A 27,940-nucleotide genomic window follows, 5' to 3' on the forward strand; every position below is an offset into this window, starting at 1 on the left:
TATTAAGCTTTGTTGTTTTAAAAACCTACTAGGAATGAAGACATTGTGATACATTTTATGTACCATACTTACTGATATATAATGAGCCTATTCTCTTTTTTTTGTTTAAAATTAGTATTCTATAAATGTAAATTTATGCCAGAAGCATGATTTGGTTTAATCAATCTACTGAGTTTTTACTTTTACAGAGCGATAAAACTGGATTAGAATGCCATTATATCTTAGTGAAGAACAAGAATTTTTTAACCTCACAATGGCATCTCTAGAACAATAATTCCCAGCACTTTGAATTGGAAAAGATTTCTTTTTAAATAACATTTTATAAATCTCAATATATTATAGGATAGATGTACTTTTAATATCCATTGGTTGAGAAAGCTATTAATTGTAAAGTATTTTTAAATGAATTTGCATTTGATCTATCACACTGCCATCTCCCTATAATCGTGAAAATAGAACATACGTGTGTAGAATATATTTTGCATGAAGCCTGCTGGAGAATCTTTTACAGGGACTCCGTGACTTTATCATTAAGCCATGCTGGAGGCACAGGCATGACAGCTCCTGGATTTTATTCAGGCTGACAGCCACTGCCAAGTCTCCTTGGACCAAGCTAGCAATGAATTGATGGTGCTATGGGAGAAATTGGTTCCTTCCAGACATGCTGGCCATGCTCCTCTGACCTGTGATTGATTTTTGAAGTGCTGATTCATTCAGACTTTTTTTAATTATATAAAAATACATGTACAAACCATTTTAAACAGAAAATAAATCATCCTACAACTATTTGAACACATATTTATGGCTAGATTCAAAAGCATTGAAATTAAGGGTCTTGAGTAGAAATATAATAACAATAATAGCAGAAGAATTTCTGCAGTGAGAATTCATTTTCCTCTCTGCATTTGGTGCTCAGCAAAACTAAACCTTTATTGGAAAGAAGTCCATTCCTCTTTCATCAGAGATTGCATTTAGCAAGGAAACAATGGACAGCTTTACCCAGTGTTCTGTCCTTTTCTCATTGTCAGGGTGTTCTTCTGTGACATTTAATTTGAACCACTGCCTGACTCAATACGTAGCAATTTGATTGGGTCAGATAGAAAAGGTAGAAGTCTTTTTTAAAGCAAAGGATCTTCATTTGAAGGTTTGATAACCAAATTGATTCCTGGCTCCTGTGATCCCGGTGATGTCCCCTGGATTCAGTGCCCCTCTCCTCATCATTAGTGGTATCCTCCTGAGGAGAGAACGGAATACCCTACACTAACTTTAGTTGCTGGTCTTTACCAGTTTGAGGTTGGTATACAGACAGAACCAATGTGAGACTAGGCTTAGAGTATAAAGTTGGTATGTGCAGTTTGGGAAACAGGCACTAAAAATTATAGAGTTGACTGGGTCGTGTATTAGTTATCTACAGCTACATAACACATTAACCCACATTTAATGTCTTAAAACAACAAACATCTATCGTCTAATAGTTTTGTGGGTCTGGAACCCAGGGTGGTTCTGGCTCAGGCGCCCTCACGAAGATACAGTTAAGGTGTTAGCCGGGGTGCCTGTCATCTGAGGCTTAAGTGGGTCTGGAGGATCTGGTTTTAAGCTCATTCATATGGCTGTAGGCAGGAGGCCTCTGTTTCTCTTGGCCGGGGCCACTCCATAGACTGCTCATGACCTGGCTTTTCCCAGAGCAAGCGATCCAAGAAAGAGGGCCCAAGACAGAAGCCATGGTCTTTTGTAATGTAATTTTAGAAGTAACATATCATCACTTCTACAATATTCTGTTGGTCACACAGGGTGTGAATACCAGGGCAGGGCTTATTGCAGGTCATCTTGGAGCCTGGCTACCACAGGCCCAAATGCCTAGTTTTTCTAGAAACCATGGAGAGCTGCATTCTTTTAAGTCTGGTGCTATGTCTAAGGACAGACTCTTGGTCAATAAAAATGATCTGTCATATTTTATTTATTTATTTATTTATTTATTTATTTATTTATTTATTTATTTGAGACAAAGTCTCTGTCACCCAGGCTAGAGTGCAGTGGTGCAATCTCAGCTCACTGCAACCTCTGCCTCCAGAGTTCAAACCATTCTCCTGCCTCAGCCTCCCAAGTAGCTGGGACTACAGGTGCCCTCCACCATGCCTGGCTAATGTTTTCGTAGTTTTAGTAGAGATGAGGTTTCACCGTGTTAGCCAGGATGGTCTCGATCTCCTGACCTCGTGATCTGCCCAGCTCGGCCTCCCAAAGTGCTGGGATTACAGGCATGAGCTACTGCGCCCGGCCCATATTTTAAAGTGATAGATAGATAGATAGATAGATAGATAAAGATACACAGAGAGGGGAGAGAGAGAGAGAGAGAGGAGAGTCTTGCTCTGTCACCCAGGCTAGAATGCAGTGATGCAATCTCGGCTCACTGCAGCCTCCACCTCCTGGGTTCAAGCAATTCTCCTGACTCAGCTTCCTAAGTGGCTAGGATTACAGGCATGCGCCACCACGCCCAGCTAATTTTTTTTTTTTTTTGTATTTTTAGTAGAGATGGGGTTTCACCATGTTGGCCAGGCTGGCCTCAAACTCCTGACCCAGTGATCCACCCACCTCAGCCTCCCAAAGTGCTGGGATTACAGGCATGAGCCACCACACCCATCTAAAGAAAATTTTTATACCTTCACTTTTATAATGTAAATTTGATTGTTATATTTAAGTAAAATACATTTATAAAGTGTAAATAATACTAGGGTACAATATAGAAATCAAAATTTTCATGTAAACTTATATAACCATAGTTATTAACAGATATTTACATATCATTATAGAATAAAGAACTGCACTATTCTGAATCTTTTTTTTTTCACTTAACAGTATATTATGTATATCTTTCAATGTCAGTATATAAAATTCATTCTGTTTTTTGGCTACATAATATTCCATTGAATGACTCTGGCAAATAGAATAACGTTACCAGAATTATCTAATCAGTCTCTACTGTTGGACAATAGAGCTTTTTCCTTCAGCTTTTTATAAAATATGAATCGTGTTTGTACATAAATCTTTTTGATCTTTTTGTGCTATGCGAGAATTCTTCAGGGCAAATCTTCAGAAGGTGAATTTTCAAGTGAAAGGGTATAGACATTAAAAATTCAACAGATATTGCTGAATTATCTGCTAAAAATGTTGTACCTAATTACACTCTTTACAATGGTGACAAAACTAGCAATAACATCTTCCTTCTAAAATCAGCCTCACTCGACTTCGATATACCTTACGATGATTTTGAGGAAGGCATGGTGTCGTACTTGGCAGAGGAGTTTAAGGCCAAAAAGGAAAATAAAGGGCCTGTTGTAAGATCATAGCAACCATCAGGGATTGCGTAAAGGACCCAGTGAGTGGCTGATTCGTAGGCAGAGGCAGCCCTTCAGAGCTGCATGTAGCTCCAGGGCCCACATTTGACTTCTCCCCCTTGAGTAGGAACACTGAGGATGTTTACATACCTCATTTGTTAATGAGCTAAACTCTGACATCTTCAGGCATCTGTCTGTGCATTGATGAAGGCACTAATAGCCAGAAATGAAGAGAAATGGATTATGGAAAGCTGTCTTCTTGCAGTTCTTCCCAACAGTCTACAACCGTTTCTTTTTGAAAAATCCCACTGTTGTTTTGCTTGATACCTCAGACTCAAGATCCTTTAAGCAGCATAAAAATAGAGAAAAGAAATGCATTGAGAGACCAGGACTCTGAAAGAATGGAATTGATCCATTCATTCATGGATTCATTCAACAATGAATAAACATAGTTCCCAGCATGGTGAGGAAGCTAAAATAAGCCATATGTATGTAATTGTGAAATAAGACAGGCACCAGCATGGAGGTTCCTGTCTAGTGGGGAAGATGTACAATAATCACAAATACATATTTTGAAACTGTATTTATGTCTAGAAATTAGTATTCCAGGAAGCCAGGAAAATGGAAATCTGCAGGATGAATTTGAGGTCACTAAGAGAGTTGCTGGTAGAGTCATGACAGGCAGAAAACAAATGAACAAATGGTTTGTGTGCAAAGGCCCTGAGGCAGGAAAGAGGGGGGTTAACTAAGGAACTGAAAAAGGCCAATGTGGTCAGAGGGAATCATAGCAAGAAATGAGGCTGAAGAAGGAGCTGGGAGCCAAATCATAAAGGACCGATACATTTTCCTGGAAGCATTTTGAGAAAAAGAATTCAGGATATGGAAGTGTTCAAAAGCCCAGGGATGGAAGGAAGGGGGAAAGTGACAGCCACTGGGCAGGAAGTGAGAGATCTCAGCTGGGGCAGGAGATCTCAAGGCTCTAGTAGCCATGTATCTTTTACCCCTCATTGTCTACCTGGGCGTCATGGGCAAACACTCCTGTGCCCCATCTTTGCACATGGCACACACTCCAGAAGCTGAACAGCCTTGCCTGAGCCTACTTTTACCATCATGGACTTAAAAGTCTGTGCCCCACTTTGCCTTTCATCCACCTGGGAGGATTTCAACAAAAGTCCATGCCTTGTTCTATTAATTGAATTACAGAGGAAAGGCCCTAGTGCATTCAGCAAACCTTAATCCAGCTCCCCATTACCCTAAAATGTTCAATGTTGTAAAAAGCCCATGGCAGAATGCCTCTAGAACCGCACTTAATTGACATAATATGGGTCACCTGTCTACATGGAATTAGCTGGCAGAGCTTCCAGAACAACCTACTTTCCTCCCTTCTGTCTTTAGTTTTTGAACTTCTGAAATGCATCACTGCTACTCACGTCAGTTTTGAGCCATTATTTAACAAAGAGGTGTACAGCTGGGAACTGTGCTTCTAGCTCAGAATTTGTCTAGTGGTGCAATTGGGGGGTGAGAAGGGAATGTGGTCAGGGCCCTGGAAGCTGGGGCAGGGGTTTGTCAGTACCATTGGTCAGCTTCGGCATGTGCAGCAACGAAAACAGAAAGTGTAATGTGGCTTGGTGTCATGCTTTAATGGAATAAGCTTTATAAAAATCCTATGTACATGTGTATGTATGTGTGTGCTTGGGGTGGGAAAATATGAATAAATTCTGTTATGGAGTAGGGAAGGGAATGGTTATCAAGGCCTATGAGAATGAAGTAGTCCCTAACCAGTAACATGATGGTTCTTGTGTCCTGACTTGGGAAGTCACAGAGCTGAATGACCAAAGACGTGACCTTAGAGACCTATTGCCCGAGTTCAAATCGTGGCCCCACCACTTACTGACTGGGAAATCTTGGAAATTTAGTGAACTTGATCTGAACTTAATTTTCTTCATCTGTGGAGTGAGAGTAATGATAGCTTTATTTTTTTTTTTTTAAGAGACAAGGTCTTGCTGTATTGCCCAGGCTGGGTTACAGTGGTGCTATCATAGCTCACTGTAACCTCTAACTCCTGGGCTCATGTAATCCTCCTACCTCAGCATCCTCGGTAGCTAGGACTACAGGTGTATGCCACCAAGCCTGGCTAATTAAAACAAAACAAAACAAAACAAAACAAAAAACATTTATAGAGACAGGGTCTCACTGCATTTCCCAGACTGGTCTCAAAACTCCTGGCCTGAAATGATCCACCTACTTCGGCCTCCCAAAGCACTGGGATTACAGGCGTGAGCCACCATGCCCATCCTGATAGCCTTTTCTTATGTTTTTTTTTGTTGTTGTTATTGGTAGATTAAAGGAGTTGAAGCATGAAAAAGGCTTTATATAAAGTAATTGCTTAGTAAATGAAAAAATATAGCTAACAGTGTCAGGCACTGTTCTAGGCACTTTACATATATTAACTTATTTAATCTTCCCAAGCGCCCAGGAAATACGTGGTAGTGTTACCATCCCCACTTTCAAGATGAGGAAATGGAGGCACACAGGTTAAGTAACTTGCCCAACATCACATATTGAGTAAATGGCAGAACTGAGACTCAGACTTGGCCAGTGTGGCCCAGAGTCCAAGCTCTTGACCACTTTCCTGCACTGCCTCTCAGTCATACATAAATGTTAGCTTTCATTATTCTTGGGAGACGGAGAAGAAAGAATGGGGGATATAGTAGGAATGACCAGAAAAGGAAGAGAGCACTAAGATTCCCTTGTACTTTAGGCAGGACTGTGAGCTGCTCCCATCTTCCACCCCCACACCCCAATCCCCAAAATCCCTTAATTCCAGTGGCTCAGCCTAAATACTGAGTGTATCCTGATAATGTTACACCCTCCCTGACTCCAGTTAGGTGAGGGAAAGATCGTTGCTTCCTGCTGTTGCTAAGGCTGCCCTGGTTGGTGAAGGTTGAGCAGAGGTCTTTCCAGAGATGCCTGACACCATTTCCAGGACAAAACTCCCCTTGTGGGTGGAGTCCTGTCGACTTTCGTTACTGCTGGGCTTCTTCAGACAAACCAGTGCCCAGGGGTAAAATTCCCAAAACAATTGCATAATTGACCAAGCCTGACATTCTCGGGAGAGCTATTCTCTACAGGGTTACCAGCCTGGATGCTTTCTTCTAAAATGTCAGTGATTCTAATAGGAGGCCAAAGGCACCACACAGGTGAACAACATCGTGTGGGCAGTCCTTACAAAAACGTTACATCAGATATTATGCTGCAACCTGTATTTCAGCTACTGGCTTGCTTTTAGGGGTGGGGATGTGTATGTATGTGTGTGTTTTGTTTCTTTGAGGTGGAAGATAGCCCAAGAAAAATGAAAACAAATGTTTAAGTAAAACTGCTGAAGCTCACTAAATCTGCTAGAAATTAATTAATTGAACCTGTAAGCTAATGTTTCTGCTTTCAAAGGGATGATACTGTGAAGTGTTCAGGAATGAAGTCTCAAGAAATCTGCTACCTAGTTTCAAATGGTAGGAGAAACAGAGGGACAGGGGAAGCAAAAGTGACCATTGTTAACTCTAGGTGGTCGGTATGTGGGTGTTCCTTGTTTTATTCTTTCACCTGTAATGTATGTTTATATTTTTAAAAAGTTAATAAGTTGGAGGATGATAGAAGCATTAAAAAGTAGGCCAGGTGTGGTAGCTCATGCCTGTAATACCAACACTTTGGGAAACTGAGGCAGTAAGATCACTTGAGGCCAGGAGTTCGAGACCAGCATGGGCACCATGGCAAGACCTCGTTTCTCAAAAATGTTTAAACAAGAAAATTAGCCAGTGTGGTGGCTTGTGCCTGTAGTCCCAACTGCTTGGGAGGATGAGGCAGGAAGATTGATTGAGCCTGGGAAACAGAGGTTACAGTGAGTTAAGGTTGCGTCACTGCACTCCAGTCTGGGTGACAGAGTGAGACCCTGTCTCTAAAAATAAACTAATAAGTTTATGGGGGAGAGCAGAAAGAACAGGTGCTATGGGATTGGTAGGATGAGAGGACAGTACAGGATGAATGGTCCTTTATCCCATGTCATCATCTTTGGGATCAGGGAAGAAGGAGAGATGTAGGGAGGAGGTCTAGAGGTTGTATGGAGGAGCAACAGATCAAAAAGCTGTGCTCTAGATAAAGGAATAAGCACAGAGCTCTTAGTACTGCTGTAAAACTAGAAGTTACTGTGGGATTGGAGGTGACTTCCTTTAAGGTACATTTATAAGTTCTATGATTGGGATCAAAGTACTGTATATTCTCCCTTAAAACTGACCACCAACAATGAAAATGTTGCATGTATATAATTTATGCATATGTTACATATATAATATATGCATATGTTACATATATCCAAATATCTTTTTATACATATGTTTCATTTCATATATATGAAAAACAATGGGAAGAATATCACTAAAATTTTATCTGTAGGTAAGAGTTTCCATGTGTGCTTAAAACTGGGAGTCACTCTATCCAATATAAAGTTAAAGGTCTTTTGTTTGCTTGCTTGCCTTTTTATCTACTTTTGCAGAAGATAACTGAAATTGCAATCAGCTTGTTTTTGGGGGAATGGAGTCATTCCATATTGGCTCTTGAGTATGTCTGCCACCACTCTGATTCTAGCTGGAGGCTGCCAGAAATGACTGTGCCATTGAATGGAGTTATTAGACAACATAATACAGACGAGTCAGACCAAGGTAGAATGGAAAAGGACTGCCGTCTCAGGCCACTTCACTATGTCTGAAAGAAAAACTGATGAAGAAACACAGGCCACAGTAACCATAGCTCGTGCTTTAATCCTTTCTCCCTGAATCTTCTTGAAGGATCCTTGTGCTAAGGGTTCCCAAGGTGTGGGAGGGATTAGAATAAATGCTGTTGTGGCAAGAGGTTTGGTAAATCATCTTGGGTGTCAAGTCCTGTGTAAAATTATCTAATAGTAATGAGGTGTCAGCAGTTTTTTTTATCTATTTAAAGCTTTAACTAGACCACATGAGTAATGTGCTTTCAGGTGCTTATCTCTAATTAATTAATTCATTTGTAAGTGAAATACCTAATTAAAGCAGTCTAAGGGAGCTCCTTTGCGGCCTGGATCTGGTAGATCCAGTAACAAAGAGAGGTCTTTGCTGATGCAACTTGTTGAACTGATCCTCATGGGCTTTTAGCTTTATCAGATTTCATTTGAAGAGTTCTTCATGGTTTTTGTGTTTTCAAGTGTAATACAGACCAAATACTGGTCTTTGATACTGACCAAAGTCACTCATTTATGCATAACTGTGGAAGAAACCTGAAGATGGTATGATTGGGGTCTCAACAAAATGGGGGAAACGGACAAAGACAATACATGCCCTGCCATCATGCCTTTCTGTCATGTACACTGTGATCAGGCAAGGCCAAAGAGCCTGTCACTCCATGACTGCTTGCTTGAGTTTAAAAGTTCAGAGTCCTTTCTTTCTACTTCGGAGTATGCTTTGCCTTTACTTTGTCAGAAAACTATGTAACCCAAAGTATTTACCATTTCACTTCGGCTACTAAGAGATGTTGGCCATGTTTAGAGCTTAAGTGTATGAATCAATTCAGTTTTCTCTTCCCTGTACTACTACTCACTTTCTTTGTTCTTTTCTTAGAATAAAGGCATCATCCTTAAAGAAAAAGAGCCAATGCCTTCTGTGAAGGGCAGTTCACTGGCTCACAGATAAGCATGGCAGCTTTGGATTGAGAAAATTCTATTTTGTCACATTACACCTCTGCTCCATTATGAGGGACAGGATGCATTTGAGTATAATAATTATGACTAACTTACAATGTGTTTTGCTTCTTGTAAATTGTTACTGCCCTAAATACGATGAATGGAACAAAGAGCTTAAATGAATTCACAAAAAGACACCTAAGCTGCTCTGAGGATATGGGAGGGGCTTAAAGAGGCAGCAAGAAAAAAAATTGAATTTGGGGTAAATGGAAAATTAGGGAGGGGAAATGGGTAAATATGATACGTTAGAAGCCATCTGTTGTCTTTTATAAAGTGACCTTTTTTTAAAAAAAAAAAAAAAGAAAGAAACAAAAGTCTTCCTCTGAAATTTTAGCCCAGCCCTTAAACGATTTCTCCTCAACAGAAAGTTGATATTTTTCTAAAATGTTTTGTGACTAAATGCTATTTGGGGAAAAAAAAAAAAAAAGTGATATTTGCCTAAATTAGTGCTTTGAAAGGAACACATACTTAGCCTGAATCACTTTTGCCTACATATGTGAATTACGGGTCCTGTGTTTAGAACTTAGGAAACAGCTACTGTCCTGTGTTCCCAGACAAAGACACACCGCAGTATGCTACATCCAGGTTTTTGGGTTCTCCTGAGACTGTGGTAGTAGGTTACAGGTAACAATATTTGTTGTGAGTTAAACCTGTACTAACCGTCATTTTCAGGGCAGGAGGCATTACAGTTATATAGTAAAACTATAAAAAAAATTAAAAAGTCAACCTCAAAGATAAACTCCTTGAGAACAGGAGCCTACTCCTGTTTGTTTCTTTATCCCTTACTGTACAACATACTACATATAGTAGGCACCGAAAGAATAAAGAATTATTGATTGAGTAAATGACATCACGCATCATTCTACCTATGTAATCATTTTATTTCTGTGTAAAATTTTCTGTGTTGTGTGGTAGCTGATAGTGTCTAACCAGAGGCTAATTTTAGACAGAGAGCCATATTTTACATCTATTATTATTTCAGCTAGACGCAAACACCGAAATTGAGTGGGTGCTGGAACACATCCATTATTTGCCCCCTAGAGATAAATGTAGTAGTTGAGAATAGTGCACCATTGGCAGAGATGGTGGGAAAATGTGCACATTGGCTTCCCACGAGGACCTATTTTGTGCTAAGTTATTTCATACTTCGGTCTCCAGGATGCCAGTGTTATAACATCTCAAAATGCTAAAAATTTTCCACTAAAATAATCCCGGAAAAAAAAAGAAATGGAAATTAATCCAATTAAGCTTCTCTCCTGGGAGAGCGGATTTGTAGCTGGCGCAGCTTCAACAGTAGCCATTGAAGGGGAGGAAGCCAGGAGTAGAAGACCTGGGTGCTGGGAGGCCTACCTGCCTGTGGTGTGGTGGCGCAGTGCCAGGCTGCTGTGGACCACACCCAGGTTGGTGTAGGTATTCCAGGGGTGCAGTGTGATGGACAGGGTATGTCAGGTAGTAGATAGTGTCAGCGTTCCAGGGCTATCTGCCAGCTTTGAAGCGGCCTCCCATGTAATAGCTAATATTAAAATTCAGGGAAGAAGGTCTGGCCACTGGAGAGTGAAGCCTTGCAGAAGACCCAGCCAAAACAGTGGGATGAAGGGAGCATTATCTGGGTGACCAGGTGTTTCCTAGGTCCCTGGCTATGAGGTTTAAGGAAGCAAAATCTATTTCAGACCTCACCCATTGATGGAGATCTGATTTTCATCTACCCTGCCAGGCATGTTCAGGGCTGGCTTGGGCACTGGTGGGCAGAGACTGGTGAAAGCAAGGCTGTGGCTAGAGGGGAGGATGTAGGAGTTAGGAAAAACATGATCTGATGGACTTTCCCAAACCTTTGGTAGCCCTTAGGCATGTAAGTACATCCTAAGCTAATCCTTACTCTTTCAAAATGATATCTCATTTCTGAAATTTCTTCCATCATAGTGAAAAGTCCCCAAATGCTCTGGAGTCAAAATATCCACCAGTCAGCACACTTCCCAGTGAATCCCAGCCGCTGCCGCGAAGAAGGATAAGAAGAAACAATTTTTCCATAGCTGTACTTACTGAGCCCCAGGTGTAAAGCACAAGAAAATTGCATCCCATTTGTCAGACAGCAACGACATGGCTGGTTGCCTTCATACTGCAATCACCTCTGTAATCTTCCTGTGAGACGTAACATCCTCCAGGGAGTGAGTTGGAACCTTAGCCTAGTGCAGAGTTTATTAAAACCATGTCTTTTTTTAAATCACTTCACTTCCAGCAAACAGTATAAATCTTGCACACACTGAATTACCTCTGATTAAAGGTATTTAGGATTAATCAAGGGAGATTTCTTGTTCCCTGAAAGTAAAAATCAGACTTTTTTTTAAAATCATACCTTTGAGATATTTGGTCATGATTATTTTAATCACAAAGGAAAATCTGAACTTTGGATTATTTTCTTATTAAGCATCAGAAACACCATATTAAAAACTGATAAATGGCCGGGTGTGGTAGTTCACACCTGTAATCCCAGAACCTTGGAAGGCCAAGGTGGGCGAATCACCTGAAGGGTTTGAGACAAGCCTGGCCAACATGTTGAAACCTTGCCTCTACTAAAAATACAAAAATTAGCTGGGCACGGTGGCAGGCGCCTGTAGTCCCAGCTACTTGGGAGGCTGAGGCAGGAGAATTGCTTGAACTTGGGAGGTGGAGGTTGCAGTGAGCCGAGATCGTGTCACTGCACTCTAGTCTGGGCAACAGAGAGAGACTCCATCTCAAAAAACAAACAAACAAACAAACAAAAACTGATAAACCAAGCCTCACTACATCCCTCAAAAGTGAATACAAAAGCTACAAGATAATAAACCAGAAACGATAGAGGCAAAACAGTGGGCTGAAAGCCATCCCAAAAGCATTTTTATTAGACAGTGTCAAAAACACCTGCTGAGGTGGTGACCTAACAAGCTTTGGCCATGTTGCCAAGCTGTCTTCATGCTCGTGGTAAAGAGATGCACCATCTCCACTCTGCAAAGAGCTGCTTTTGGCCAATTTTGCTTCTTAGTTGGCCTTATGTAGACTTGAGTCGCAGCTGAGAGCATTTTTCCAAAAAATAAAGTCAACTTTTACCTCCTTCATTAAAAAAAAAAAAAGAGCAGATTTTGCAGTTGCATCTTGACAAAATGAGGCAAAGGGTTGAATCCACATTTTAAAATTATCTATCCCAACTTACACGAAGATATTTTCTAAAAATAAAAGAAGAGTTGTTCATCTATGGTGTGACCTCCATGAGAGAATACTTGCCTTGTGTTTGCAGGCTCTCTTTCCAATAATTTATGGTTGTGAAAATAAGTAAAAAAATAAATACATTAATTTATATAACACAAAAATAAGACAATTTATACTTGGAGATCAGCTACAGAATAGAAACTAAAGCAGATTTGTTACTTAGGCACAAAATCAGCTACAGAATAGAAACTAAAGCAGATTTGTTACTCAGGCACAAAATAAACTATGAACTTGCATCTGTTTTCTTACTGCCTTCATTGTAAAAGGGTTTATAAAAACAAGTTTTTAGAGAAAATTTTGGAGAAATTCTTGTGTATCATCATCAAGGAAACAGAATTTAGAAAATTTTGTTTTGTTTTGTTCTGGTTTTAGTTTTGGTTTTGGTTTTGGTTTTGGTTTTGGTTTTGGTTTTTGAGACCGAATTTTGCTCTTGTTGCCCAGGCTGGAGTGTGGGTGGCACGATCTCGGCTCACCATAACCTCCGCCTCCTGGGTTCAAGCGATTCTCCTGCCTCAGCCTTCCTGAGTATCTTGGATTACAGGCATGCACCACCACGCCCAGCTAAGTTTATATTTTTAGTGGAGACAGGGTTTCTCCATGTTGGTCAGGCTGGTCTCAAACTCCTGAGCTCAGATAATCCACCCACCTTGGCCTCCCAAAGTGATGGGTTTACAGGTGTGAGCCACCATGCCCCGCCTAGAAAACTTTTAATGATTTTACTCTAAATTTTATAATTTTACTCTAAATTTTATAACTTAAAGTCTTCATTAGTTTAAATTCTATTGATTCACAATTTGCTTTATTTCAGAAGTGATTGGAGTGGTGTTTAATATTACTCAAAAAATCTTTTCTTTGTAGATAATAATGGAAGTGTTTAATGCAATAATGTGAAAACAAGATCGTAAGAATAATGCTTAAAATGTTAAAAGAATAATTTGTTTTCGAACATCTTTAAAGTCTTTAAAGATAGCTCTTTACATATAAATTTGCACATGCCGAACAAAAATTGTTTTATCTAGCCTTTCAAGCAGGTCCCCAGAAGAAGTGTTTTGTAGCAAATCCAGCTCACATACTATGAGTTAGCCTCAGAACTTAAAAGTAATACATGTATCCCCAATTTGGATGTTTTAGACTGGTCTTTTTCCTTAGTTTGATGATTGAGGTTTGACAACATAACCAGTCCCAACTAGTGGGTTCCTGGAACCTGAATGAAAGGTAGATTTGTAAGGCAGCTGAGCTTTGGCTGACTGAGACTCATTTGTTTGAACACGTTCCGCCCTAGTCATGGATACGGTCCAGTAACTGGATAAAGATAATGAGCACTGAACAACAGATGTTTATCAGGCAAAACGGAGATCATCTTTTAACACTCTGTTGCTGAGGCTTTGGTATAAGTTTATTTAACAATTTTTAACCAAACACCTGTTTATGTACCAGATTCTAGGTATTTATAGTCAAATAAAAATAGATATGCCCCCGGTCACGGAGTGTACAGTCTATCTGGGGAGAGGAAATAAACACACACACAATTAGATATAAACCGTTCTCACTCTGTATCTGTTGGGAATTGATTCCAGGAACCCCCTTGGAGACCAAAATCCACGGATACTCAAGTCCCTTGTATAAAATGATGTTGTAAAGTTGGCCCTTTGTATCTGTGGGTTCTGCATCTGAGAATTCCACCAACCTTGGATCAAAAATATGGTGTTTGTGGGATGTAGAACCTGCAGATACTAAGGACCATGTTTGCAACTAACGCAGGACTGACTGCAAGACTTGAGCATCCTCAGATTTTGGTATCTACAGGGGTCCTGAAAGCAAACCCCTGAAGATATCAAGGGACAACCGTATTTGCATGTAACTTATACAAACCCTCCCCTATACTTTAAATCATCTCTAGATTACTCATAATATCTAATACAATATAATTATAATACTTATAATACCTAATACAATATAAGTAAATAGTTGTTATACTATAGTTTTAGAAAATAATTACAAGAAAGAACAGTCTACATATTCAGTACAGATATAACCACCCATTTTTTCCAAACATTTTCAATCTATGGTTGGTTGACTTTACAGATACAGAAGGCAGAATATAATTACAAATTATGATACAGAAGTACTCTGAACAATAGGAACAGAAAGCCATGAAACATGAGATACAATTGGAAAGACTGACTTTGGAGAGAATTTATAAATGGAAAGGTCCAGGTGAGCATCAGAGATTTTGAGCTCTTAGAATAATGTTCCTTGAATGGTTCTTATTCCCTCTTTCTGTTTCATACTATGTAGGCAGTGGAAGATGCCTTCATCATGAATTTTACCTGTGTTACTGCCAGTATAGGTGTCGATCTTTCTCAACCAAGACATCGTAAATTTCCATAGCCCCGATAAATTGCAACTGTTGGGGCCATGGAAACATGGGAGCTGGGCTGCTTAGGAGAACCTGAGTTCTTTGGGTGGGGTGAAGGGTGCGGTATCTATACATTTCATTAGGATTAGAGTGATATTGGTTCTGCTGCAAACATTGCCAAGAAGTCACCATATTCCTCTGAATAAGTCACTTAACTTCATTGAATCTCATTCTTTCTCCTATAAAATTAGAGAATTAAGATGAGGTCCTCTCTGAGGTCCTTTTATATTCAGTGTCCTAAAAGGCTGTATCATATAGTGAAAAAATGTACAGACTCGGGAACCAGATTGTGAGGGGTGAAATCCCAGCTCTGTCACCTGCCAGCGATGTAACTAAGTACATTTCTTAACTTCCCTGTACATCCTGTTCCAAAACTGTAAGATGGGAGATAAAATAGTTTGCACCTCACAGTGTTGCGAGAATTCAGTGAATTAATCTAGTAAAGTACTTAGTGCCTGCCTCACGGTATGTAAGAAGTGTTAACTGCTATTACTATTCCCTGGAAGAAGGTCACCTCTTCTAAGGACTGGACTCCTGTAGAGGCAGAATACTCGAGACCCTGGAGTGAACATATAAACAAAATATCGTATGGGAACCAATAACTGACATTTCCGCAATTCTTACCAAACCTCGCTTTGTGTTAGGCATGTTTTAAAGCACAACTTTTTATTGTTGGAAGAAGGCTCAAACCATAGGATGCTTTATTTCATACCCACTTGTTCCTTAGGACACAGGCAGGTAATTAAGCCCCTGAGGATGGGGTGCACACAGGATATTGAACTAGTGCTTTCTTCATAATGCTTTCACACCTGCGGCCAGGACAACAAAGCAGGAGAAATCGATGCCATTATTTCAGAGGCTGAGAGGTAGATTCTCTTATGCCAGTGGGTTTTTGCTCTGCTTAAGCAACATGAGACCTCATAAATTAAACTTGAAAAGGATTTTTCAAATTATGAAAAAATTCATTAAAAATGTATAAGCATTAACTTCAGTTGACTTACTGTATCACAGATATTCTGTTTTAATTAAACCCATACAGATTTGCAATAAACAGCATCATTTTCTCTTCATTTCTTAACACACCCAATCTCTGAAACTCGATCATTTTGTTCCTTCACACCATTTTCTTTAGCATTCTCTTCATAAATGATACTGCCTGGACTCAGTTATATTATGATAAATGGTTATTAAATGTTTAATGAAGAATGAATTAGTAAGACTTTTACATTTCTTCCATGTTCTGTGTGTATATGCATGTTTGTGTAATCCTCTGACAGCTAAAACTCTGACAATTCAGACTACTGTGATTTGGGGATGGCTGAAATAATGGAGATTATACTTTCTTATAAAAGAGAAGAAACTACTTTTTCTGTGAGAAACTAGGATACTATCATGGGAAAGAAATTGTTCGTGGATCTTGTAAAACAGAAAATGTAGCTTTTTAGATAAAAGGAAAAGGAGAAGAGAAAGACAAGAAATTAAGTTTACTTAGCAAAAATCTAGTTTCCTGAAACTTTTCTGGAGACCAGAGCACTAGAGTCTCTCAGGGTTTTTCGCTATGGATGACTCCAGCTCTTTTGGGGATGGTGGTAGTTGGCGAGGGGGAAGACTCCAAGGGATAGTAGCAGCCAGCTCTTCTCTTAGCCCTGACAACCACACCCTGGCCTCTACCCCCTATCAGCAGCCATCCAACACTGTCACTTTTGCCTTAGAAAAGCAGAGTTCAACCTTTCTGACAATTTCCACTGCCCCTCCTTTGTCCCTAGCCTCCTATCTTCCTCCCTTGAGCCTTCTCCCTGTCTTGGGTTTCTCCTCCCTCTCCAAAAACTTTTCAGAAGGGGCTCAGTTTTTCCTAAAGAGTAAGAAACAAAAGAGTCTTTCTGTGCGAGTCTGTTTAAGACATAACGGACTCCTAGTTATAAAGGGCCCTTTCATTCTGTTTGCTGGTATGTGTTTCCTGAGCAGCCGGGGGTGGAAAGTCTCAATAGAGTCCAGTCAAAGATTGCAACTGCAAATTTCCAAGGCTGCAGGGTGGGGGCAGAGAAGAAGGGAAAGCCTTGTGTATAATGCCATGCAGACACTTTCAGCAAGACTTACTCAAGGCAGCCCCAGGAGCTCTGTCTTTAAACATGCCAACATATGTTTTGTTAGCAAGGCAGTTCTTTCTGGCAAATAACTTTCTTTATGGTTTCCCATGTACAGGGTGGTTTTGTTTTTCACAAAATACCCTTATTTAAAAATGACAACTGAGCAGAGAAAATAATAGGCATTAAGCAGGAAATGCTTGGAGCCTGTCTAAAGCTTTTTTCTCTTGTGGGCTGGCGACTTGCTGCCATGGTAAGCTGATGTGTTGCCGTTTCTGTTGGAACCTTCAAGATGGTGCCCAGAGTGAGAGGGAGCAGTTCAAAGAGGATTCCTTTTTGGTCTTAGGTCTTAAGTTAGAATTACATAGGGGTAAGCAAATTCAATCAGAAAGTTTGAGATTTGGATTTGAACTGTGGAGGTTAAGAGAGGGTTGGTGTAGAGATTCACATTTTTTGAAACTGTGAAATTGGATGGTTAGTGTTCACTTTTCCCCATACATACACAAATATATGTATACATGTTTACATTTTTATATTCTGTATTGGTAAATATGTGTGCGTGTGTGTATATATATACACGCATATGTTCTTGATTTTGATTTAAGTAAATAAATATTTGTTTGGCAGACCTTAAATGGATTTCATACTATCTTAGCACTTTCTTAAATGGAGAAATTGCCACCGTGTGCCAAGATAATTATGGTAAAAGTTTCACTTTATTTAAAAAATATGTATATAGACATGGAATGGAATATAAAATGTATATGAATTTAAGATAAAATGGAATACAACCCTTGCTTGGACAGGAAAGGATCCCAGATTCTCTGGGGTAGGGGTGGACTCTTCTCTCAGCTTCAACAGACTCTGGGACACGTCTGCCTAGGGCTGAGCATGCAGGTCAGCAGGAATGGGCAACAAAAATCAGAAAGATTCTCTGCTCAGAGATACTGGAATTCCTGCTTCCCACCCAGCCTTCATTCTGTAGTTATAAAATTATGATCCTTTCCAGGTCTCTTTTTAAATGTGCATATTTCTTGATAGGCTTAAGCTATTGGTCATTCATACCTTATGAATTACTTTAAGCAACTAACATCATATTGAGATTGGCTTCATAGACCACAGAAGCACCTTTGGGTTCCTAACTGAGGTCCCTTAACAGTTTTGTAGACTAGAGCAAGCCAGTTAATTCACTTGAGCCCCAGTTTCTTAATCTGAAAATAGGAATGATAACACCCACCTAAATACCACATAATAGCTATGAAGTCAAAATGGCAGACTATATGTGGAAGACCGCTAATAAATTATGAAGTACTATTTATATATCAGTCATCACTACCAATCATTTTACTTGAAATTAGTAGTACATCATCAGGCTTATTCATTTGAGTTGAGGTTAGTTAATAGAGAAGAATGGGATGGGACAGGTAATTTTGAAATATAAAACATTTAGGAAGATTGGGCCTATATGTGAGAGTCTTTGGGCCAAAGTGAGAGTCTTTGCTGTTTGAAGGTATAATACTGCAGGTCAGAGGCAAAAAGGAAGAGGAAGAGAGTCAATGCCACAACAAACTTCTGCTCTGCGATTCAGCAGAGGAACTTTGAGAAAGAAACAGCCCCTGACAACCTAAGTTGCTCTAAGGAGAAAAGTCCATGATGAGATTCATCTTAAATTGTTAGGCAGCCGCAATACATAGACTGAGACACAGTACTACTATACTACGGTTCTGCACATGGCATTTTCCAAAGCCAGGATCTACTGAAAGTGTGAATAATTGGAGGTAAACACTGGTCTCACTTAGCATCTAGAAAATATCCTGTTCTCGAGCACGTCTGACAGTGCTGCCTGTCATCTCTGCTCTTGTGTTCATCATCCTAATAACACACAGCAGTTGTTAAGCTTGCATTGTGTACAGGTCACTATTCTAAGCACTGGACATGAACCATCTTCTTTTATCCCCACAGTAACCCTAAGAAGTATATTCTTTAACTCTCATTTTATAAAGGATTCAAAATCACAGCTAGATAGGAGGGATAAGTTCAAGTGTTCCATAGCACTGTAGGGTAACTAAAGTTCACAATGATTGATTTTGTGTTTTCAAATAGCTACAAGAGAGGATTTCTGAATGTTCACAATGCAAAGAAGTGATAAATGTTTGAGGTGATGGATATGCTAGTTACTCTGATTTGATCATTGAATGTTGTATACATGTATGAAAACATCCTGTGTACCCCATGAATTATTATATCCAATTATATTATGTAATTAATATAATACAATACAATTAACATATACAATATAACATATAATACATGTCAGTTAAAAATTTTTCAAAAATGCTCCCATTTTACAGTTGAAAACCTGAGACTGGATGTTGAAGTAACTTGACCAGTTAGTATATGGCAGAGGATCCAGGTGACAATAGACCTGAGTAGATTCTGGGCCTCTTTGAGGCTAACCTCTTCTCAACCTATGCCATTGTAGGTAAAGATAATTAAAATGTGCACAAGATAGGAAACGCTCAGAATCTGCTCCTCTGAAAATCAGAGGATGATGCCTTCTTGGGGGCCTGCTGCTCAAATTCTCTTATGCAAGACTTGACATTGAAGTCCTTTATTTTATTTTATTTTTTGAGACAGGGTCTCACTCCATCACCCAGGCTGGAGTGCAGTGGCATGATCTCAGCTTACTGCAACCTCCACCTCCCAGGTTCAAGTGACTCTTGTGCCTCAGCCTCCTGAGCAACTGGGATTATAGGCATGCACCACTATGCCTGGCTAATTTTTGTAATTTTTTTTTTAGTAGAGATGGGATTTCACCATGTTGGCCAGGCTGGTCTCAAACTCCTGGCCTCAAGTGATTCACCCACCTCTGCCTCTCTAAGTGCTGGGATTACAGGTGTGAGCCGCCACACCTGGCCTGAAGTCTTAAATATACTTGGAGAGGTGAGGATGAAGGAGGGCCAAAGAGAAAAAGGCTCCAAGGAAGTGATCAGTTGTTTTTGTGTTTAATTTTTTTTTTAAGCTGAATAGATGACTGAGAAAACAGAGGTCTAGGGACATTGAGAAGGTAAAGCGTCCAATTTTTTTAAAAGAGTCTACTTTTTTTAAAGAAACATTATTTAATGAGTTCTCAATCTGATGATGTCATTTTTCTGTCTTCTGAAGTCTCCTGAAATCGTCAGTTTGACTTTATGTTTGCTTCTAACACCAAGCTTCACAAAGGAACATTTAAGTTTATTTAGGGAAAAAAAAGTCATGAAGAACAAAGCAAAAAGCAGATTTTAGATCTTAACCTTCACAAATATTCCATCTCTTCCCTTCTAAACAAGTCATAGAAACTATGGACAAAAGTAGACTCCTGTGTAATTAAAAAAAAAAAAAAAAAGCAGAGAGTTTATATCTGACTGTGGAATGAGTTTTGGACTAATTTTTTTCAGCACTCAGAGTAGGATGGCCAGGAACAGAGGCCACCTGATTGGTGCTCAGCATGCCGTGAGAAACCCAAAATGACCTTGATACTTGCCCTTGCCTTCTCAGGTGGAGACAGCCAAGCGTAAAGACGTTCCCCTAGAAACCCCGACCGGCCTGCGCACTGGGCCGAGTGCACGCTGGGGTGGAGCCTCAGGAAGTTGGCGCCATTTTGCTGGGGAGGGAGGAGCCTGGTCTCTCCTGTTGTGGGTGGAACCTGGGATTCGGTCTCTGAGCGTGAAAGCCTCCTAGCAGGACTATGACTTTGCTAAGAGTCTCTCTTTCCCTTTTTTTTCTTTTCACCCAACACACCCTGTCCTTCTCACCCTTCAAAGTGTCCGCAAGCCTAATTTTTCATGGTTGTGTGACAAGGACCCCGTTTTTAGTTGAACTAAGGAGAAAGCCCTACAACAATGTTTTGTCTTTCCCCGCCATTGGCAGTTCCATTTGGTCAGATAATTTCATTTAAGTGAACAGTCAGCCCAGCAACATGATAAATAATTTTGTCTGGGATCAAATTTCTATTACTTACCCGAAACCGATGTCATTTTGAATTACAGTCATCACATTTCGTTACTCTGATCCCATTCTCTCATTTAGTAGCATTAAAATTCTTCCAATTCACGTTTTATTTTGTAAGTCAGGGTCTCGTGTTATTTACTCAAAAGTCAGGTCTTTTGAAGTCTCATGTTATTTACTGTTATTCACTCAGTGGGTCTACTTCAATTAAGATCCTTTGGGTGAATAACAGTAAAAACATGAGACCTCAAAAGTCAGGCAGGTCTGATTCTTGATTTCATTGCTTCAAATTCTGATTCCAGTTTATCTCCATCAGATAGCCAAGGATCAAACATGAATTTATATCACTTCCTTGCTAACTGAGGGAGTGCACTGAGCTTTGTATTTATTAACTAGAGAAAAATTCTTATTCAATATAACAGATTGCTGTATTTCACATAAGTACTATAAACTAAAATTTTCTTTCAGTCTGGAAAAAAAAATGCCTCTTCTAGGTGTTTCCACCATACCCTGGGGCCTGCCTTAGTACAAATCACACCATGTTGAAATTCTGTATTTATGGGTCTGTCTTTACCTTTCGAGTGTAAGCTTCCTAAAAATAGGGACTGTGCCTGGTTCACTGTTTTATCCCTAGCTCCAAGCACTGCCTGGTACATTAAATAGGCAAGCCTGAAATCTCTTGATGACACTGAGATTTGAAAGGAAAGTAGGCCCAGAGGGCTGGCAGGGTTTCTGTTCAATTGCCCAGTTAAATTAAATAAGGCCACCTAGATGTTTAGAAAGTGATCTGTTATGTAAAGGAAGGCTGAAAGTTTTTAAAATAAAGTCTTCTGGTGGTTTGTTGTTTTGTTTTGTTTTGTTTTGTTTTTTTGCATATGAGAAGAAAACATGAGCTGATCCCCTTGTGTAATTAGAATCCTGAGGTTTTCGTCATGACTCCAAAACATTTCCTAGAACAAGTCTCCTCTGAAATCTCTATTGGGTGTTCGCCTTTCTCTCTCTCTCTCTTTTTTTTTTTTTTTTGGAGACAGAGTCTCGCTCCATCCTCTAGGCTCAACTGCAGTGGCAAGATCATGGCTGACTGCAACCTCTGCCTCCTGGGTTCAAGCAATTCTCCTGCCTCAGCCTCCCAATAGCTGGGATTACAGGCACGCACCACCACGCCAGCTAATTTTCTTTTGTATTTTTAGTAGAGATGGGTTTCTCCATGCTGGCAGGCTGGTCTTGAACTCCTGACCTTGTGATCTGCCTGCCTGGCCTCCCAAAGTGCTGGAAATTACAGGCGCAGTGGCTCACACCTGTAATTTCTAGAAATAGATGTTTTTATTACCGATGAACTTAAAATTAAGGTGATATATTTTCTTCTGGCTGATGAGAACAGATACTATCATCCTAGCAAATAGTTTTCTAGAGGCACTGAGTCTCCTATAAACATTTCCATTTATCTGTCTAACTGGCATCAGAGCAGCCCGCGCCACAACTGTTGCCAGCCTCTTCTCTCGACGCCAGCCTCATATCATCCTTGTGTGTTCCACCCTACCAAGGGTAGAGGGATCAAGGAAGCTCCTGTGGCAAACGGATTCAGTTTTATCTCATCCTAAAAAATACTGTAATGTCATGAAAAATCAAGCCAAAACTGAGCAGGAAGGAGAGATAGACATGACTTTTAGTTTTAACACTTGTCTATTCATTAACCCCACCCACGTCCAGTCACTTCTGGCTTCAGGTACATACGGCTTATATTTATGACTAATGCCTGGTATTCTTTCTTTACCTTGGGCCTTGCTTGGAGGAGCAAATACTGCTGGAGCTGCTAGAGGGTTCTGTGATTTACAGGCGTGAGCCACCGCACCTGGCTGGGTGTGTGCCCTTTTTCTAGCCTCCATACCATCACAATAACTAGTGAGAACTAAGCCGTAGTCTATAATAAATGATGTGCTTTCTTTGTTCTCACCAAACTCTAACATTAGGCATTTTTAAAGACTTTTATTAAAGATTCTGTTCTGTCGTTTGTCTATGTGTGAAGCTCAGGAATAAGAAGTATTTCCCAAGCAACAGAGAAATCCTGACCTTAGGATTTGTAGGACCAATCCTGGGAATTTGAAGTGACTCTGTAATGGTAAAGTATTAATTAGACCTCTGTAAAATGAATCAGACTCATTTACTTAATCAGGAGTTACCTCAGTTAAAGGGCCAGCCAGCAAGTAACCTGGCTTAGATACAGGGCTGCTTGTTGTTTCCTTTCCAGCTATTTTAAATAGCTGCTGAAATGGGGCCACGGACCATTTCTGTTCATCCCATTCCTATCTACCCCCAATGGTGGATGCAGTTCATATCTGCGTGACTCATCTAACATTTGTTGCAGAAGTGAAAAGAATGCGAGGATGCTGAGAATCAAGAAGCACTAAGCAACCTTTCAGGACACACAGGGTTTCTGAAATGGGTATCCATAAATCACAGAACCCTCTAGCAGCTCCAGCAGTATTTGCTCCTCCAAGCAAGGCCCAAGGTAAAGAAAGAATACCAGGCATTAGTCATAAATATAAGCCGTATGTACCTGAAGCCAGAAGTGATTGGACGTGGGTGGGGTTAATGAATAGACAAGTGTTAAAACTAAAAGTCATGTCTATCTCTCCTTCCTCCTCAGTTTTGGCTTGATTTTTCATGACATTACAGTATTTTTTTAGGATGAGATAAAACTGAATCCGTTTGCCACAGGAGCTTCCTTGATCCCTCTACCCTTGGTAGGGTGGAACACACAAGGATGATATGAGGCTGGCGTCGAGAGAAGAGGCTGGCAACAGTTGTGGCGCGGGCTGCTCTGATGCCAGTTAGACAGATAAATGGAAATGTTTATAGGAGACTCAGTGCCTCTAGAAAACTATTTGCTAGGATGATAGTATCTGTTCTTGTCAGCCAAAAGAAAATATATCACCTTAATTTTAAGTTCACCAGTAATAAAACCATCTCTCTCTAGAAATTCCGTAGTGTTTCTATGCAGAGTACCAATCACCACTCCCTCTCGGTAAGATGGCCCGTTCATGTTGGCCTCAAGCCATGTGACACTGAATAACTCTCAGACAAGCAAATGATGCCCTAACCAGGCATGAGCTGGTCTTCCGATTCCTTTGTGTGTGCTGCTTTTGGCATATTTGGTTAACACACTGTACAAATATAGTCAGAACATGCTAATTTCTCCTACCAGCATCAGCTTTGCTTTATTCCAGCTACAAAAAAGCCTTGTCCGGCCCATCCACATTTCTTGGTGAGGAGGGACACAGTAACCAGCAGCCTGACTAATCCATACCCACTATCAAAGCAAAATGATTTCAGATGAGAGCTCTCTCCTTGGCCCTACTTTATAGAGGAAACTAGTCATTTTCACAGGAAATAACTAGTGTGAAAAAGGACTTTGTTTCCTAGGGTTTCTTAGCACAAGCTCTTGTTCTCAGAGACACAAAACTCGGTTTCTGGTCACCATCCTTGACCTTGGTCATGTCACCTGATCTCTCTGTTGTCTCTTCATCTGCAAAATCGGTTTCTGGTTTGCCTCAGAAGTGTTTCCCCAAAACAGGAAGATACAATATGAGTCCTTGAAGGCGACCTTTCACTATCAAATGTATCACTTGTGTTAGTCCATTCTTGCCTTGCTATAAAGAAGTACATGAGTGGGGGTAATTTATACAGAAAAGAGGTTTAATTGGCTCATGCTTCTGCAGGCTGTAAGGAAGCATGGTGCCAGTATCTGCTTCTTGTGAGGGGCTCAGGAAGCTTCCAATCATGGTGGAAGGTGAAGAGGGAGCAGGCACATCAGAGAGAGAGGGAGAGAGAGAAAGAGAGTAAGGGAGTGGGAGGAAGAGGGAGGGGGTGGGGAGAGAGAGAGAGAGACCCACCCACACTCTTTTACACAACCAGATCTCACCTGAATTCAGAGTGAGAACTTATTACTGTGAGGATGGCACCAACACATGGTGGTGGCATGCACCTATAGTCCCAGCTGCTGGGGAGGCTGAGGTGGGAGGATTGCTTGAGCCCGGGAGCCCAGGAGACTTCAGTGAGCTGAGATCATGCCATTGCACTCCAACCTGGGTGACAGAGCAAGACTCTGTCTCAAAAACAAAACAAAACAAAAAAACAGGAAAGAAAGAGAAAAGAAAATACAGAAATATAGGTAGCCAGGCTAGTGTGATAGCAGTAGAACGAGGATAAGGGGTTGGATTCTGATTATATTTTGAAGAAAGAGTCCAGGGGTTTGCTGGTAGGTTGGAGGTGAGATGTGAAGCAAAAGGAAGCAGTAAGAAGACTCAAAGTTTTTAATCTGAGCAACCAGAAGAAATTGAGCTGCTGTTGACTGCTGTATGGGAAAGACTATGGAGGAGCAGGTTTGGAAAAGAAGAGTTTGGTTTGGGACATGTCAAGTGAGAGGGGCTCATTCACATACAGAGGGTGAGTAGGCAGTGGATATATGGGCCTAGAGGTGAGAGCCAAGATTTGTAACTAAGATACAAAATCGGGAGATATAAGCAAAGAGAAAGTATTTACAGCCATGAGAGTGAATGAGATCACTGAGGGGAGTTAAGTGTCAACATATACGAATGAAGTGCAAACACTCTGAGACCTGGGGATCAAGGAGATGAACCAACCAAGAAAGGAGACTGAGAAAGAAGTGACAGGAAAGCAAGACAAGAATCTAAAAAGAGAGAGAGAAAAAAAAAAAAAACAAGTGTTGGTGAGGATGCAGATAAATTGGAACTGCTGGTAAGAACGTAAAATGGTTCAACTGCTTTGGAAAACAGTACGGAGTTTTAAAAAAAAGTTAAAAATAGAACTAACATATGATTCGGCAATGCCTCTTCTGGGTATATATCAAAAGAATTGAAAGCAGGATCTCAAAGAGATAGTTGCACAGCCATGTTCATGGCACCACTATTCACAATAGCCAGGAGGTGGAAGCAACCCAGATGGCCATCAGTGGATGAATAAAGAAAATATGGTATATATGCACAATGGATTATTAGCCCTCTAAAGAAGGAAGTCCTCTTACATGCTACAGCATGGGTGAACCTTGAAGACATTATGCTAAGTGAGATAAGCCAGTCAGAAAAAGATAAATACTGTATGATTCAACTTTTATGAGGTATCTAAAATAGTCAAACAACTCATAGAAACAGGAAATAGAATTGTGGCTGGGCTGGGTATAGTGGCTTTCACCTGTGGTCCCAGCTACTTGGGAGACGAGAGGATCACTTGAGCCCAGTAGGTCAAGGCTGCAGTTAGCCATAATCGCACCACTGCACTCCAGCCTGGGGGACAGAGGGAGACTCTGTCTCTAAAATAAATTAATAAAATAAAAATAATTGTGATTGGTAAAAGAATCAAGAAAGTACAGATCACTGAAGTCAAGTGAAAAAATTGTTTAAGAAAAAGGAAACCATCCACTGTGTTAAATACTGCTGGGAGGTTGTAGTAGCCTGAATAAATGGTCGCTAAAGTATCGGGTCCTAATCCTTAGAATCCATGAATGTTAACTATAAGGAAAAAGGATGTTTGCAGATGGGATTAAGTTAAAGCTCTGGATATGGAACAGTTATTCTAGATTATCCTGGGGTGGGGGAGATGGGAGGGGGCACCTAAATCCAGTCCTAAGTATCCTTATAAGAGAGGACAGAGATGACAAACAGACAAGGAAAAGGTCACGTGACCACCAAAGCAGCGATTGGAGCAAATTGGCCACAAGTCAAAGAATGTCAGTAGCCATCAGAAGCTGGAAGAGGCAAGAAATGGACTCTTCCCCAGAGCCTCTAGCAGGAGCATGGCTCTGCTGGCACCTCGATTTTGGCTCAGTGAAGCTGATTTCAAACTCTAGCTTCTCTGTTATAGAATAAACTTACATTGTTTGAAGCCATCAGCTTGTGGGAATTTGTTACAGCAGCCACAGCCAACCAAGACAGGGGTCAAATAAGATTAGGACTGAGAAGTGATCATTGGATTTGGCCAACTGGAAGTTGGATATGCTGGTGACTTGAACAAATGTCATTTCAGGAAAGGCACTGGGGGAAACTATTTATAGTGGATATAAGAAATAATTGAAGAAGAGGAAGTGGACACAGTAAGGATAACAACTCTTTCAAGTTGTCTATAAAGGAAAGCAGAAAAATAGGATACTGGCTGGGACGGGAAAGCAGAATCAAGGGACAGGTTTTATTTGTGTTGTTGTTGCTTTTATTTTTTTAAGATGGGAGATATTTTAGATGTTTATATGCCAATGGCATTGCTTTAATAAGGTGGAGAGGAAAATTAATGATGCCAGAAAGGACCAGGAAAAAACTACAAGAATGAAGTCCTTTAGTGAGCTAAAGAAAATGAGAGCCACTGCTTGAGTGAAGGGCCTGCCCTGAGACAGGGACAGGAGTGTTCATTCACCACAAAAGAAGAAAAGGCAGAGCTTATGCAGACAGAAGTGCAGATGCAGGTAAGTTGGTCATGGGAGAATATGGGCGTTCTCTTCTTGTTGCTACCATTTTCTTAGCGAAAGAAGCAGCGAGTTCACCAGCTGAGAATGAGGATGAGGAGAGAGGAGGTATCAAAGGTCTGAGGAGAGAAGGGAAGGTGTGAAAATCATGAGGTGACTCAGGAAATGTGGAAGGAAAGCTGGATAGCGCTGAGGATCCACTTGAAGTTAATATCTGTGAATTTTAAATGAGACCAGCTCTCATGATGTGTGTTTATTTTGCACTCTATTTGCTCCCGAATAGGTTTAGAGTTGAATCCAACCAGGATTGGGGATTTTATCAGCCAGTATGATGGAGAAAGAAAGAGGCAGGATTGCTGAGTTAAAAGGGAGTGGTTCCATGATAGGCCATGGACTCGAGGCCTGCTAAAGCAGCATGTGAGGGCATGAGGGTTTTGAGGGCCGGAGGAAAGGCCTTAGGCTCAGTGGATGGAAGTCCTGCTAGAGGCAAAGAATCACTAGTGTCAGGGCACAGTGGGAGTGATCCTGAAAGCCAGGAAATGGACACCCAAGAATGAAAAGCTTAAAATCCCCTTTCCAACCAACTGGAATCCTATAGGTCTTCAGGCTTATCTGCATATTCATCCACTTTCCTTGTACATT

General features: G+C 40.5%; 1 protein-coding gene across 10 annotated transcripts in view; it reads left to right on the forward strand.

The window, feature by feature from the left end:
* GNG2 (guanine nucleotide binding protein (G protein), gamma 2) overlaps nt 1-27,940 on the forward strand; it is a 149,220-nt gene that overhangs the window by 82,772 nt on the left and 38,508 nt on the right. Inside the window, exon 3 of one of the 10 annotated variants that reach the window (XM_011961795.1) lies at nt 6,780-6,900. The exons of the other annotated variants lie outside the window; for them this stretch is intronic. The gene's annotated coding sequence lies outside the window, so the exon portion shown is untranslated. The remainder of the gene's footprint in view (nt 1-6,779; nt 6,901-27,940) is intronic. 10 annotated transcript variants of the gene reach the window in all.

This window comes from Colobus angolensis, unplaced genomic scaffold (assembly GCF_000951035.1).
Source record: "Colobus angolensis palliatus isolate OR3802 unplaced genomic scaffold, Cang.pa_1.0 Scaffold57, whole genome shotgun sequence".
NCBI lineage: Eukaryota > Metazoa > Chordata > Mammalia > Primates > Cercopithecidae > Colobus > Colobus angolensis.